General features: G+C 43.1%; 1 long non-coding RNA gene across 1 annotated transcript in view; it reads left to right on the top strand.

Annotated features, from left to right (window-relative positions):
• The window catches only part of LOC119867830, a 52161-nt gene extending 41627 nt beyond the window's left edge, over positions 1-10534 (top strand). The window contains exons 3-4 of the long non-coding RNA XR_005384731.1: positions 293-449; positions 10234-10534. This is a non-coding gene — a long non-coding RNA (uncharacterized LOC119867830). The remainder of the gene's footprint in view (positions 1-292; positions 450-10233) is intronic.
• The last annotated feature ends 4646 nt before the right edge of the window (positions 10535-15180 follow it).

The following is a 15180-nucleotide window of genomic DNA, read 5'->3' as shown; positions in this document are numbered from 1 at the left end:
GGGCACTTCTTAGGGTCCAGGGTCCTCCCAGAGGCTTGGACTAAATGAAACTGCATTGTGCCCAGATTGCCAGGAAAGTCAGTAGAGGGACATCTGAAGCCTGATGCTCAGAGCTTGTAAAGTACTTATCTGTCTCTTACTTAAGTGGCTTTCTCAGCCCCTAGAAAAAAATGAGCCTTATGAAAGGGCCTTAATTGGCCTGGACAGTGCCAATCGTTACATAAGTTACCATGGTAGCTAATGCACACAGTTCCTTCTCAATAAATAATGCCTCCTTATCTGCTTTCCAAAGAATGAATGAAAGAAGAGAAAGCAAAACTACATCTCCTGCAAAAGATGTCCATATCCTTCTGCTTTCACTTTTCTGGATTCCAGCTGCTGTCTGAGATGCTGTTCTGTGATTATTTGGATCTCAAAGAGCAAACAACACTTACTTCATAACAGATGTGGTAAGGCCGAGCAAAATGGTATTTTACTCTCTTTGGTGGCTGGAAGGTGGATGCCTGTTGAGGCACTGGAGCCAACTGGGAGAATTATGCAGAGCCCACTCATGAGGACATCTGCAGTAATTATGGAAGAAGAAATGGGAACACGAAAGGTTTTTTTGAAATGAATTCTCTCTTTAAAGTGGAAAGGATGATCTTACAATATTTTAGAATGGCAGTATGTGTGGATGCTTTTAAAACTTCTTTGGTGGAGACGATCTGGAATCAGAACCCAACTAGACTAAAGGGCATGGGGGTGGGAGCAGGGTATGAACTTCCTTCTTTGTTTCATGGTTCAGCTCCAGTCTTTCTCCTTCATAGAAACCAGACACAAGAAAAAAAAAAAAAAAAAAAAACTCTGAGGTCATCTTATGGATGCCCTGCAGGGTCAGCGCCAGTCTATTCTCCTTATGTCGGAGTGAAGTGCTTTATTCAGGCAATTTTGAAAGGATTTAAGTAATGCAGTTCCCACCGCTTCCTTTGGCTAATTTTAGTATTCACAGCCTTGAGCAAAGGTTTGGGGGTTTTTGTTGTTGCTGTTTTACAAAATGGCAGGCAGATAATGGCTGGCTCTTGCTTTCAGGCCAGCAACCTGCAGGCTCTGCCTTTGGTAGAAATGTCCTATATATAATAGGTACCTCATAGGGACCTCACTAAGAAAGAGCAGATGCCCAAGATGCCCTGACATCAGGGGTGCTCTCAGATTGCTGTGCAATTATAGAAAATTTCGTTTTCTTCCCTTTCACATTTGGTCTGAGCCTCCTGCTAGGAGACAGGACTAGGCAGGCAATCCACAAACTGGTGTGTGGCCCAGAGGATTGATTGTTGGTGACAAACTCAGACCAGTCACATTCTGTCTCTTGTAGACGCTTGAATATAAGGTATGAGAGCACTGATTGGCAGTGAGCAGTGAGAGTTCACAAGTGAACCAAAGTTAGAAGTAAACAGAAGTCATGAATATCCCTGAGCTGGGGGCTCGCAGAAATCCTTAACATAAAAAAAAGATAAGGGCACTGGGTGGTTCAGTCGGTTGGGCATTGGGCTCTTGATTTCACCTTAGGTCATGATGTCAGGGTCGTGAGATTGAGCCCTGTGTTGGGCTCAGTGCAGAGTCTGCTTGGGATTCTTCTCCTTTCTTTGCCCCTGCCCCTCCCCTGCTCGCTCTCTCTCTCTCTCTCTGTCTCTTGCTCAAATAGATAAATAAATAGAATTTTAAAAAATGATAATAATAAAAGGACAAGTTCTAAAAACTTGTTCATGAGTCTTCTTTTGGTCATTGGTCTCTACTGGTATGCACCCCTGGAAACATTTCAACTAATTGGTTGAAGTTAGTACAGAGGAGAACTGGGAATCTGTACAACAGGAGTGGGAATAGAATAACTGGCCATGTGTTTAGTCCGTGGCAAGACCAAAAGAGCCTCTCGCCCCCACAGGGCCCATGTTGGCCCTCAGAGATGGGCTCAGCGTCTGAATGGAAGCCTGCTGGGACAGGCAGGAGGAGTGGGTGTGGAGTCATCGGTGGGCCACTCCTTTCCCACCTTCCCCTCCAGCACAAGCTTGGGAAGCCACAGACTCCGGAGCCAGCATTACACAGTTCCAGGGTGAATGGGAGCCCTGGGGTTGTACAAGGCAGCCCTGCCAGGTAGCTTTTCGAAGGCCCAGGGGCAGGAGAGCATGGTCCTCCTCTGAGCCTGTCCCTCCACACCCCATTACCTCCAACCTGTGCCATCTCGCTGGGCTTCCAAGAGCTGGCCCCAACCTGATCATTTTCAAATACCAAAGTCATCTTTCCTTGCCTCCTTTTTCACTCCCATGACAGCCCCTTTTGCTGTGACACAAGAGGGACCCAGAACAATGACCTGAGGCAGCCGTGACTATTAGCCACCGACCAATGGTAACTCTTGCCCTTTCTGAGTAAGGAGCATGGGATGCAGGATCCTCTCGCGAGGGACCAGGGCAGCCATGGGGGTATTCAGTTTGCTCTGTGACGAAAAGAAGCCGGGGCTGCTAAGGAGGGAAGACCAGGACCCACCGAGCAAGCACGTCTATCACTAAAATCACTAAATTCCTTTACAGCCATTCATCACTGAAATAAAGTGTAAGGAGAGAACTAGGACAGCTTCAAAAGCAAAACTGCAACTTATTAGTGTGTTTGGTTAGAAGTAGTCACAAAGTAAGGCAAGGTGATGGGTTTATGGATTCTTTAAGCCCAAGTCTATTACTTGTACAGTACGTTCATGTATGAGAAAGTGGCTGGCGAAGATATATACGACTGGAGATATGTTTCAAACTTCTTTTCCAGTTGAGATTTTTATAAGCAATTCCAAAAATTTTCTGGAAATTGTGGCCAAGAAAAGTAGGTGGGGCAAAACGCAGCCCCCTTCTTTCCCACAGCACTGTTCTATTATCAGAATGCTGAATTCCTTAAATCTCCATGCACAGTTCTTGTTCCCAAAATGTAGTTATGAGTTCAAGATGCCTCATCGCTCAGACCCTACAGGCTGATGCTCTATCTTGGCTATGAATTACCCCCAGAGTCCTGGGTCCTGACAGGCAAAACCTCACAGGCCATCACACAAGCCAGCTAGGGTTGCCTGTCTAAAAGGCCGCTCACAGACAGGCAATCCAAGGGGAATAGTTGGGATCGATGTAGGTACACTCAGGCCCACTTCCTCAAGAAATGGGTGTCCTGGGAGTTTGCATCTAACTGCCACACCCTGCTCTCACCCTCAAAGCCAGGGTGGGCCCAGCAAAAACTATGGAAGTGTCTGCAAGTTGCAGGAAGCTCCTCTGGCTCTGAAAGACAGGACTGTCTCTTAGGACAGCATGGTGTCCTAAGCGATTAAGCAACAGGACCCACTGATGGGGAGAAAAGGAATTCTTGCCTTCATGCAACATTTAAGAATACTTTCACCTGCTGGAACGGAGCAGCTGGTGACCACTGCATGCAGTTGCTTGAGGTAAGACCTCTCGCCAGAGCTGAGCTTGTTTGCAGGAGGCCTTTGCAAGGCCTGGCTTTCCGTCCCATGGCTCCATTCCCAAGCTTTCAGGCTCTCTGAAATTCTTTTGCAAAACAGTGCCTCAAATCCTCTGCCTGTGGGCCTATCAAGATTCTATATGAGGATTTAGAACAAGCTTGGCATTCACTACAATCACCCGGCCTTCTTTTTTCCCCTTCGATTGCTATGTTAATGAGCCCGTTGGACGTCGCGGTGACCTACCAGCTCCTACGCAGCAGGGGAGCCCCGCATCTGAACTCGATCTGTTGCCCTGAGAAAGGAAGAGAGGCCCTGGCCCAGGTGGCCGGGATCAGGGACTTGAGGAAGCCTTCCCAAACTCCATCATTGTGCGGAGATGTGATCACAACCCTTCTGGTTACTGAAGCCGAGGAAACCTCCTGGAACGAGCAGCAATTGAGGAGGAAGGGAGAGGCCTGTGGCAGAGTGACCTTAATGGCAGAAAAGCCGTGTGTCACATTGCTGTCATAATTTACTGCAAATATTTCACTGTCTGGGATTTGCCTTTAAATAGAAATCGCCACTGAGGCCAGCTCAGAGATGACACCTATTTAGGCCCGAGCCCTGCTGGTGGGGAAAACTGCAGGGCGAGGTTTCAGAGGTTTGGCGTGAAAGAGCCCAGCTGCTGGAGTTTCCTCTGCTATTTTTTTAAAGGACGGTGGCCCTGTGAGAGTCGTAGCTGCGGATGAGCAGCCTGTAGCAAAGAGGCTCCAAACCAGCTCCAAGTTCTCAGCGGGTCACCGCCTGAATTCCCCTCAGCAGCTCAGACCCCAGGCCCATCTCTCAGAGGTCCCACCTGTGAGGACTTCCCGAGAACCACAGGCCTCAGGGGAGGAGTAGCAGTGTCCACCGGTCTGGACGAAGGTACCCATAGGGCAGAGACCCTCTGGGACCATGTTGGTCATACCCTTGTCCTACTTTCATCTCCATGACTTCAGAGACACTGCTGAAAAGTGTGACTGGGTTGGTTACCTCTTCAACACGGGAAAAGACATGCTCAAAGCCTTAAAAAGCTGGGCAGACAACCCAGAAGTAGGGCTTCTAGGGGTTCAAAGATGGCGCTGTCACAGGGGGCTGGCCACAGGAAGTACTCGATCCAGCAGTGGGCAGACAGTAGTGCCCTAGGCACTCCAGCTGGTAGAAGGAACTGTTGCATCTTTGGCCCTCACCCAGCAAACCCTGGTCTTGGGCCCAGTTCCCTCAAACTGCAGGTCTCTCTGTCCCTCTTCTTATTTGTCAGTCAAGAACCTGCCTCCTCTTCCTCTAGATCTCATGAAAAATTTCTCTCCTTGCATTTCCTCAGGGACAATTTTCCCTGCGGAGAGTTTGAGCTGAGGGAGGGGCTTGACCGGTCATCACATCACATCACAGCGTCTTCCTGCATCCACTCCTCCTCCCCCTAGTCAAACAGGGCCACTCTGGGCTTTATCAGGCAGCTTGTGAGGCCCAGGCATTCCATTCTCTATGGCTTGAAGTGAGTCAACCAGGAAACAGGATCTCCTCGATTATTAAGCACATACTCTCTTCATGGGTATTGGGCCCAAAAAGTTCTATTACACAGAGCACACGGACAGAATTCAAAATGTAAAATATTAAAAACTTAGTGGCAAGGATCAGTGGCTCAAAATACACGGCGGTGAAAGGCCACCAAGCATAGGTCATAATTGGAAAGTGTAATAGAAAAAAAAAAGTGGGGGATCCCTGAGTGGCTCAGCGGTTTGGCGCCTGCATTCGGCCCGGGATCCTGGAGTCCCAGGATCAAGTCCCACATCCGGCTCCCTGCATGGAGCCTGCTTCTCCCTCTGCCTGTGTCTCTGCTTCTCTCTCTCTCTCTCTCTCTCTCTCTGTCTCTCATAAATAAATAAATGAAATCTTAAAAAAAGAAAGAAGAAAAAAAGTGTAATAGTGTTCTTAAAGGAGACATCCAGAAAAATACCTTAAAATGCAAAACATGGCCAGAAACAAGCCCTGATAGCAGGACTTACATATATTGACACACAAGGGTAGGTTTATGTGTGCATGTGCACTTGTATACGTGCATATGTACACACACACGTGCATATGGATGAAGAGAGGGAGGTGGAAGTGAGGAGAGATCTCCTGGCCACCATCCCCTCCTCCATTCTCTAATTCTAAGCAGCCAAGAAATGGGCCTCGAGATTAAATCTTGAGGTCAGACGGGACCCCTGGGTCATTAGAGACAAGGGCATCAGTGCAGCTAATGGCAAATCATTTTACATTCGCATGGTACCACATGACCTGTCTTTACACGGGACCCTGGTCACCCAGCCCCCTCTTTTCCCCTCAGCTCACTCCCCCACTTCCTCGGCCTTCACATCATTGCCCAGAGCAGGGCAGGTCTCTATGCAGACACACTACACCCCTAGTAGGGAATTATCCACAGGGAATCCTCTCCGCCTGGTTTGTTCTGTTGGACAGCAGGTAGATAGATGAGTTAGTTTCTGGTCCACAGAACAGGAGAGCACAGCGTTGAGCTGGGAAGCAAAGCCATGTTGGCGGAGGTGCCCATTCCAACCAATCTTCTCAGGCAAAGTAGCACACAGGAATGACAGGTCAGGTGTCACCGGCCCAGAGTTCCATGCTCAGCTGGAACCAAGATCTGGGGGCGGTGGTTCTAAACAGAATCTAGGGCTGCAGGATGTCATGCCTGGGAGCATCTGGAATTCTGCTTCGCTGACCATGGGGATCCGTCACCATTTCACGGGCTGAGCACTTACTTCCTTCTAGCAACAGGCTCTTGCTGTCCTCAGTGCTGCCTTTTAGTGATCAGCCAGGAAAATCTGCAGTGTGTCGGAGTTAGAATGTTGGACTTCCAAGACATTGTCTGCTCTTCCAAGACATTTGCTGCTTCTGGGCCTCTAACGTTCTTCCAAAAAGTTCACAGGACAATGTAAAAACCAAAAGAAAAAAAAAAAAAGAGGGCGGGGAGAGGAAATCCTGGGGCTCTGAGATGAGGGAATTCATCTTTCTATCCACTCTCTTTATGAGCACCTTTGGTGAACATGCTAAAATCGATAGGTACTTTTCAGGCATTTGGCCAAAATGCCAAGCCACTTTTAAGCTGGACCGGGAGGAGTCATTCCTTCAAAATCGCTAGCTTGATGAATGTTTTCATTTTATCCCCTGGATGGATTTAATTCAGTCATTTGCTTATTGCACTGAAAGATGCAAGCTCAAAGATATTTAATTATGCCTAACCTTTATCCATTAAGTCGATTAAAAGTTGAAAGCATTGGCTGGCCTCCTATATGGCTGATCTGTTAGATACCTATTTTCAATTGCAGCTTGCAAAAAAGAAAAAAAAATTACATCAACCTTAAAACAGTATTTATTCAGGATCTGCTTCTATTGTGAGCTTACACTTGGGCTTCATTTTACAGAGTAAGGAAATAATACAACAATGAAGCCACTAAATTCATAAATGTATTTCTGTTAGTGAGAAAAGCCAAAAGAGCCTTCCAATGTAAATTTACCCTTGGCTACTGAGTGATTACTCTTTTAAGTACTTGGGAAGTTGGAAAGACTTGTGGTTTTGTGCCAGCAGTATTCTTAAATGTGGTCTTAGAGGAAAAAATGCCATGTCTAAGAAATTAGGTGGAGGAATCATTTGGGTGAGGTGTCCCATACTATGGAATTCCTTAAAGCGAACTGAGGAGAAATCTAAGCACTGTGGTGTCTTGTAATATTCATCTACTTGCCCCAATAAGCAGGTAGATAAATATTTGGTAAGAAATTCTTATTGGGAATGATGCATATATAAACTCTTTCTTTTTTTTTTTTTTTAAATAAAGATTTTATTTATTCATGAGACACAGAGAGAGAGAGGCAGAGACACAGGCAGAGGGAGAAGCAGGCTCCATGCAAGGAGCCCCATGTGGGACTCGAACCCAGGAATTCGGGATCATACCTGGAGCCAAAGGCAGGCACTCAACCACTGAGCCACTCAGACATCCCAAAATAAACTCTTTCTTAACATAAGTTTTGGATATAAGGAACCAGGAGCAGTAGAAGGGGAAGGGGTTTGCTCATAGGATTACAAGTGTCCCATCTAAATATCTCTTAATTCGCTTTCTCCACCTTTCCTCTTGCCGCAGCCCTGACTTGGGCCTTCTTTATCTCTTGTCTAGACTGTGGCCATACTCTCCTCTCTGTTCTTGTTGGTTCTAATCTCTTTATCTGTCTGGTTTTTATATTACTGTGTGAATTATCTTCCCAAATAGAGATCTGATCATGCAAATGAAGTCTAAATGCTTTGGTAAGGCCCATGACATCCTGGCTTTCTAGCCTCCTTGCTCACCATGCCCACCTTATACCCAGTCCTCTAGCATTCCAGCCAAATTCTCTGTTGTTTCCCAAACCCATCGGGCTTTTTCTCATCGTCATGCTCCTATTGTGATATCCTTCTTTCCAGGATAACCTTTCCTCTTTTCTCTTCCTGAAAAAGTCCTAAACTTCCTTAAGTACCCAGTTTAAATGTCACCAGGAAGCCTTCCTGAAATTCTCCATGGAAAGAATGTCCTTCCTGCATATTAATAACACCTTAGTTCATACTTTCACAATTGCAATTATGCCAACACAGGAGGAAAATTTATACATTTATTTCCGTACTAAGCTGTGAGCTCTTTCAGGAAAGGGACAATTTCTTGCATTACCATTACCTGGCTCGTTATTTGGTACATTTTGGACATTTGGCATATTATTTGAATGAGTGATTGCACGTATGATCAAATTAATGGTAGCATAAATTTATATGCACTTGTTATGAATTAAGCACTTGACTGGATTATTTTGTCTAATTCATCCCAGAACCATATGAGGTAGATACTATTACTGCAATTTACCCAAGAGGAAACCAAAGCTTAGAGAGTTGAGTCACCCAAAGGTCACACAGGAAATGCTGGTAGAGCCAGTATTTGACCCAGGACATCTGACTCTTGCTCTCGCTCCTATAAGAAACTGCATTCTAGATTGAAAATCTCCTTTTTGCCCCAGTTACTCAGCTATTTCTTTCTTTCTTTCTTTTCTTTTCTTTCTTTCTTTCTTTCTTTCTTTCTTTCTTTCTTTCTTTCTTTCTTTCTTTCTTTCTTTCTTTCTTCTTTCTTTTTTTCCATCTAGGATTAGAGATTGACAGCCAGCTCCTACCCTGGAAACCATTGGACATTCCATGAAAATTCAATCCACAATCCCCATTACACCTTTTTTTTTTTTTTTTTTTGCCCCATTACACCCTTAACTTGAGTTTGGAAGGAAGATCTCTAAGACATCTGGGTGTAGGGCAGAAAAGGATTACTCACCCCTGAGGGCAGAGCCCTTTGGGAGAGCTCTTTTCTGTCCTTCCAGGGTGGGGCTTTAAGATTGAAAGAGCTAGTTTTAATTAGAGCATTTCCTGGCTGAGTAAATATTAAACTTAAATTCACCTACGCCTTTGGTTAGCAAGTACCAGCTTGATGCTTTGCCCTCCATGTTTCCTCCCGGGTTCTTCATGAGGGAAGAGGGTGAGAAGGCAAAGGAAGAATGTAGTCTAGGAAACAGAGACCCCAGGAGTGCTGATGAGGCAGAGACCAAGTCAACCTGTGCTGCAAATCTGTTACTAAACCCCATATACTCAGTTACCCGCTCCAATTGGTTAAATATTAATCCGTGGCACTGTTCCTGCCTTGGGCATTAATTAGAGTTTGTTTAAATAAGTAATTCCGACAATCACCTGCCAAGAAGACTATCTTAAGCAAAGCAAGGTTTCTTCACATCCCAAGGCCAGATGCCTGGCAGTCACAGATAAAGGACCCTGTAGTTGTATCAGGTTATGGGAATGTCGCTGGACTTACTCCCAGTTTTCTCATTTTAACTGGAACACTGGCCAGGGGGGCAACATGAAGAGTGCTACACCTGGAAACCAAACTAGCCCACCCCCCTCTCCTCCTGCCCAAGCTCACAGGAACGTGTCAGACTTTCCAATGACCTGTACGTATTAAGAACTTGGGAACTCAAGGCAGGATGGGCTGACTGGGCACTTTATTTGAGTTGCTATTATTGCAGGAGCTATTGTGTAAACTGATTTGGATCTTTTAGGAAGCTGTGAGTTCTAAAATAAGAAAGGGTAGAAGCTGTGAAAATGAGAGAATAGGGAACTGAACCCAAAGAAGCACTCCCAGGCATTGTTAGTGAAGGAGGCTGGTACCTACAACACTTAGCAGAGAGTGGTTCTTCTCACCAGTGTCCATCCACTCTTCTAGAAGCAGTACTCTGATTTTACCCTACTGACCAGCTTCTCTCCTTGGCTGGGACCATCAGTCAAGGCACCTTGCCCACACCCAGCCAGATCCAAGCAAGACTACTTATATACTCTCTCTCAGGAATCGGAAATTTTGAACAAAGTGACAACATGACTGTCGGACTCAGTTTCTCCTAATAGGACAGCATCCACCAATTCTGCTGCTTTGAACGTGCCTTGTGCTTCCACTTAAACCTCACAATTGCTGCCTGTCCAAAGCTGACTTCTCAAACTTCCCTTTTGATTCTATGACTTACTCCACAGCTATTAAGTAAATGCCTTTCCCGTTTGTAAGTCAGAATTTCTTTCTCTTGCTTGGCACCTAAGAATCATAATTGATATACAATGTCAATATATATTTACGTGCTGTATTTATGGGTATGTGGTTAAACATTGTCCTTCTGCACAACTGAATATTTTTCACTTCTGTCTGTTTCAGTGCCTGAAGTCCACCCACTGGATGTAATTTGGAGATTTTTTTTGTAATGCAGGCATGGAGAAGAGACCAATATCGGGATGACTGGTGCTGGTCAGTTCAATCAGATTGGTTTTCAGCTGCCAAAGGGGAATGAAAGTCTTGCCTGAGCAAAAAAGAAGGAAGTAAATCGAACTGCTTGAAGCCCATGGGGAAATTAAGCAAGTCTGGGGTGGATCTCAATAAAGTCGCCTAAGGGCACTGCTACCCAGGAGGGGCTCCAGGAAGTGAAAGACATGAATAAAGGAAGATCTGGGGCAAATGTCTTGTTTCTCCACTTTCTTCTTTATCCCTGTGTCCCAGCTGTCAGAAATCAGGTTAGCACTATCCAGATTAAGAGGGTGGCTTCATTGTTGACTACCCAGGTGTTTGTGGGAAGGCCTGGAGCTCTAAGGATCTCCTCCCTAATGTTGTTTTTATGGCAATATTGTTTTCTAGTACCAGGGAATTGGTACATTTTCTGGATCACCATTTTCTAAATATTCCCCCGCTGTAACTCCTCCATCGCTTCTGGTATCACTACTCGACCTGGGAGACTTGGCATCATTGCTGACATTGACATTTCTCAAACATTAATATAAATTAGTTACATACTGATATCCCTAGTATGTGTGGGCTACCCATGCTCTGGTCAAACATTTTGGATCAAGATGGGTAAATTCCAAATCATTCTAGTTCATAGATAGTTATTTTTATTTATTTATTTTAAAAAAGATTTTATTTATTTATTCATGAAAGACACACAGAGAGAGGCAGAGACAGGCAGAGGGAGAAGCAGGCTCCATGCAGGGAGCCCGATGTGGGACTAGATCCCAGGTCTCCGGGATCACGCCCTGAGCCAAAAGCAGATGCTCAACCACTGAGCCACCCAGACATCCCGTTAACAGACATTTTAATCTACAGAAATACACTAATGATGTCTTGGAGGTAAAAGAAGCTGTAAGATCAGTTGTCACAGATGAGCCAAAACAGAATACATATACATTTGGCCACAAAGACATTTCTGGGCACTTTCACATTCAAATTAACATGGAGTCATGTTTATATATCACTGGAGTCTGTCACTGTGGCTTTTGTTTAGTCCTGGAACATTGTTAATAGTCATAGGTCAATTTATGAGCCATACAGGCAATACAGATTCTTCTGTCATAGCCCTTACTCATCAGTCATCCATATGGAGATGAAAAAAATGAAGTCAGGATTAGACCTGCCCGGTTAATTAAATTTCCTGAATTGCCTTACGGGGTGATCTTCCAAGCATACATAGCTCTAGGCAATGTTACCTGGGGCTGAGAAGAACAGAAATTCCATTTCCCACTGAGTCATTCACTGCAGTGTCTTGGGTAACTTACCCAACCACCCAAGGATAGGATGAGGATGAGGAAATAAGAATCCCAATACAGACATAATTTGGAGGAATGGAATAGCGATTAGTGACAATATCTGCAAAGGATGACAAGTAGCCACAAATAGCCTCTTTGGGGCAGGAATATTCACAATCAGAAACGTAAATATGCTCTACTATGTATACTCTTCATTCCTATGAAATCTTCTCTCCAGAGACAATTGAGACTTTTATTATCCAAAGACAAACAATTAAGATTTTAACAACCACATTTCATTTGTTCAAAGACACTTCTTACTGCTGCATTTTACCATTTCTGAATTCTGGAAGTGTCTTAAAATTTTAATTTTGAACTAGGGAGGTATCTTACAATTTATGGCATCTAAAGCTAACGATAGATGGTGTTTCTTTTTCCCTTTAAACAAATAGGTTTACATAGACTTACCTCCTTCGACCAGTAGGCTTGCTGAAGGGATTGTGGTGCCCTGCTGGCTTTGGAGCCCTGAACTTTTGCAAGGCATTGCTACATTCAGAGGTAACCAGCAGTACACTCAATCCAGTAGGACGAATTCATTTAAGACACAGCTTGATTAGTGAGTACTCTGACAGGTGGACTCACAGAATTCTATGAGACCAGCCAGCCAGATGTGATTGGAAGGGGCGGGGGGGGTGGTCATGAGGAAGACTTCCTGGAGGAAGTGATATATCTAAGCTGAGACTGAAAGAAAGGGTTGAAGTTATCTAGGATTGAAAGATTCTACCCAAAGTGTCCACTAAGGCATCCAAATTGGTAAATAAGAAGTAAAACTTTCACTATTTGCAGATGACATGATCCTACATAGAGAAAACCTTAAAGACTCCACAAAAAAAAAAAAAAAAAAAAAAAGCAGTAGAACTGATAAATGAATTCAATAAAGTCACAGGATACAAATTGATATACAGAAACCTGTAACATTTCTATACACTAATAATGAAGAAGCAGAAAGAGAATTAATAAAACAATACCATTTATGACTGAACCAAAAATAATAAAATACCTAGGAATAAACTTAACCAAAGAGGTGAAAGACCTATACTCTGAAAACTATAGACACTGATGAAAGAAATTGAAGATGACACAAACACATGGAAAGATATTCCATGCTCATGGACTGGGAGAACAAATATTGTTAAAATGTCCATACTCCCCAAAGCAATCTATAGCGATAATACTATCTCTATCAGAATACCAATAGCATTTTTCACAGAACCAGAACAAATAATCCTAAACTTTGTATGGAACCACAAAAGACAAAGACCCCGAATAGCCAAAGCAATCTTGAAAAAGAACAAAACTGGAAGTATCACAATCCCAGGTTTCAAGATCTAATACAAGGCAGTAGTAATCAAAACAGTATGGTACTGGCACAAAAATAGACGTAAAGATCAATGGAATAGAATACAAATCTCAGAAATAAACCCACTATTACATGGTCAATTAATTCTTTGATAAAGAAGGTAAGCATATGCAATGGTAAATGATAGTCTCTTCAACAAATGGTGTTGGGAAAACTGCACAGCTACATGCAGAAGAATGAAACTGGACCACTTTCATATAACATACACAAAGATAAACTCAAAATGGATTCAAGATCTAAATGGAAGACCTGAAACCATAAAATTCCTAGAAGAGAGCATAAGCAGTAATCTCTTTGACATCAGCTGTAGAGACATTTTTCTAGATATGTCTCCTCAGGCAAGGGAAACAAAAGGAAAATTAAGTTATTGGGACTATATCAAGCTATAAAGCTTTTAAACAGTGAAAGAAATCATCAACAAAACAAAAGACAACCCACCAAATGGAAGAATACATTTGCAAATGATATATCCAATAAAGGGTTGATATCCAAAATATATGAAGAATTTATACAATCAACACCAGAAAAACCAAGTAATCCAATTAAAAATAGGCAGAAAATATGAATAGACATTTCTCCAAAGACAGACAGATGGTTAGCAGACACCTGAAAAGATGCTCAACATCACTCATCATCAGGGAAATGCAAATCAAAACCACAATGAGATCTCACCTCACACTTGTCAGAATAGCTAATATCAAAAACATAAGAAACAAGAAGTGTTGGAAAGGATGTGGAGAAAAAAAGAACCCTTGTGCACTGTTGGTCTGAGGGCAACCTGGTGCAGTCACTGTGGAAAACAGTATGAAGAATCCTTGAAAGATTAAAAATAGAATTGCCATATGTAGTTTCACTATTGATATTTACCCAAAGAAAACGAAATTGCTAATTCAAAAAGATATATGCACTCCTATGTTTATTGCAGCATTATTTACAATAGCCATGATATGGAAACAAGCCAAGCGTCCATCAAGAGATGAATGGCTAAAGAAGAGGTGGTATAGCCATACAATGGAATAATCCTTAGCTATAAAAAAGAAAGAAAAAAAAAAGAAATCTTGTCATTTGCAACAACATGCATGGATCTGGAGGGTATAATGCTAAGGGAATTAAGTCAATCAGAGAAAGACAAATACCATATGATTTCACTCATGTGGAATTTAAGAAACAAAAGAAAGGAACAAAGAAAAAAAGGAGATAAACCAAAACATAGACTCTTAACCTACGGAGAAAAAAAAACAGATGATTACCAGCGTGGATATAGGTAGAGAGATGGGTGAAATAGGTGAAGGGGGTTAAGAGTACACTTATGATGAACACTTAGTAATGAATACAATTGTTGAATCACTGTATTATACACTTGAAACTAATATGATACTGTATGTTAATTATATTTGAAATAAGCAAAGTTTTTAGAAGTGTCTGCTAAGTCTTTTGTGAACAGTCTTCCCTGGTTAAGCACGGAAATTGAGAATTAAACATTTAGAAAATTTTATAAATTTAACAAAGTAATTTTATGTCTGTTGATCCAGTAATTTAAAAATTGGGGAGTATTCTTTATTTGTCGGATTTTAAAATTTTAGTTTCCCTGGTAATTAATTTTATCGTATTTTATAAAAGTATTAGGACAGATTGGAAATTAAAAAAAAAAAAACAATTCAAAAATCCATCTGGCTCTTCACCATAGATTTTAGAGAAACACAGAGCTAGGGGCAGCTATAAGGAAAGACTCTGGAGAGGTCAGCAGTGTTTGTGAGGCCCTGACCTCAGAGAGAACAAGAGAGGAAGAGAGAAAGGTGGGCACGAGTGATGACTAATTTTATACAATTTCATGCGGGTCTTAGGAGACTGGAAAGTACTGACCCAAACATGACAAGCTGATTATCTCTGAATGGTGCTATTTCAAGAGATTTTCATGTCCTTAATTTCAAGCTTCTTCACTACAATGAATCTTGTAGTGAATATGGTTTGGTTTTGCCTACTCAGCATCTTTCCCCTTCCAGGGAAAGCCTTCCCAGTTCCCTTCTGGGAAACTTCTGCTCCCCAAAGGTGTGTGGTCGTGGAGGAACCATCCACTGAGTACCCTGCTCTCCGAAGTCAAAGAACGGATGCGGAACTCAGGCCAGAGCAGCGGGGCTGTCTCCCTGGGATTTGCAAGAACAGAGGAGC

This window comes from Canis lupus, chromosome 36, assembly GCF_011100685.1.
Source record: "Canis lupus familiaris isolate Mischka breed German Shepherd chromosome 36, alternate assembly UU_Cfam_GSD_1.0, whole genome shotgun sequence".
Taxonomy (NCBI): domain Eukaryota; kingdom Metazoa; phylum Chordata; class Mammalia; order Carnivora; family Canidae; genus Canis; species Canis lupus.
The sequence above is the reverse complement of the archived record's forward strand: the minus strand, read 5'-3'. Positions and strand labels throughout refer to the sequence as shown.